Genomic DNA, 1508 nt, shown 5'->3' on the forward strand with positions numbered 1-1508 from the left:
TCCCTCCCTCCCGATACAGAGCCTCATGTATCCTAGTTTGGCCTCAAACTTCATATGTAGCTGAAGATTATCTTGAATTCCTGTTCCTCTTGTTCTGTTTCTGGAAGGCTGGAGTGACAGGCGTGGGTTCTACTGTCCTAGGATCCAGCCCCAGGTTTGTGTGCTAGGCAAGCACTTACCACCTGAGCTCCAGCTCTAGCCCCTTGTTGTCATCACAGAACACTTAGGACACTCCTGGTTTTAGGAGCTATCAGGACAGTATGGCAGGCACGGCTCCATCCACAGAACAGTGGCTGGTGGCATCCTTTGTTCATATCTTGGTAGAGGTGGAACCAGGCTTAATTCTTCTAAACTTACCATCCCTGACCTTCCTGTTGGCCAGGGTTACTGGCGAGAAGTTTCACAACCCCTCCAAAGAGTACCAACTCCCTAGGAGCCAACTGTTAAAACATATGTACCTGTGGGGGCATTTTACATTCAAGTCGTGACATAGGATTTCACTCTGTAGCTGAGTGTGTGCCGCTGTGTCAGACATAACAAAGTGCATGAATGTTTGTATGGGTAAATGCCATCTGAGTTTAGACAAAGCCATGTTCTAAGCAGTCCATCTTATTATAGCCTTTTACTTGCTCTTTTGGCATCATGAATAGTAAATGGGGTAGAGTCCTCTGCCTCTTCATGTCAGTGAAAAGTGACTGAAGAGTTTTATGGTATTATTGTACCATAAAACCCAAAACATGGGAGAGTCTGCAGTTGATAACTTTGATTTCCTGTGTTTTTGATTTTTGTTAGATATAAAATTATAAAAGTTGTATATTATTGCTGACTTATTTGTAACAGCATAAAAAACAAATATAAAAGACTACATCTTAATAGATTTAATTTCTGGTGGTAGGGATATGGGTCAGTGTAGAGGATTTCCCTCACATGCTTAAGGCCCTGGGTTCAAACCCTAGCAACACAGAACAAAGAGTTTCTGATTTTAGAGAGAATTTAAGTTCAGCTGCAATTCAAGACTGTGATAGAGTGTTTTACCTGCCATATTCCCTCTTTCCCTCAATTTTGTTTTAAAGTTTGAGACAGTTTCTCTGTGTAGCCGTGGCTTTCCTGGAAATCACTATGTAGACTAGACTGGCTTGGAACTGTAACACATCCTCCTGCTTCTCTCTCCTCAGTTCTGGGATGCTCAGGGCATGCACCACTATGCGTGCCACTTTTCTTGCTTTTTGTTTTAAATTCTGAACGCTCAACTTAAATGTCTCAGTTTTTAAATTTTTTAAATACTTTTTTGAAAAATTATTTATGTGTATAGTGAATCTTGTTATTATCTATTTTCTGTTCCTTTTCTTTGCCACCAAGCCAGCACATCTCCTCTCCCCCAACGTCTATTCTTTAATTATTTTGTTTAAATTGTATTAATCATTGATCTCTCCCACTTACTTTAATAGACGTCATTCCTAACTCTGTTGTTGATTTGGGTGGATATAAGTGGCTGCCATTTATATATA

The 1508-nt window shown here is 40.4% G+C and overlaps 1 protein-coding gene across 1 annotated transcript in view; it reads left to right on the forward strand.

Moving 5' to 3' along the window:
* Positions 1-1508, forward strand: part of Pdcd6ip (programmed cell death 6 interacting protein) — a 52393-nt gene that overhangs the window by 29944 nt on the left and 20941 nt on the right. The window lies entirely within an intron of this gene.

The sequence above is a fragment of the Grammomys surdaster genome, unplaced genomic scaffold (genome assembly GCF_004785775.1).
Source record: "Grammomys surdaster isolate TR1022 unplaced genomic scaffold, NIH_TR_1.0 172, whole genome shotgun sequence".
In the NCBI taxonomy this organism is placed as follows: Eukaryota; Metazoa; Chordata; class Mammalia; order Rodentia; family Muridae; genus Grammomys; species Grammomys surdaster.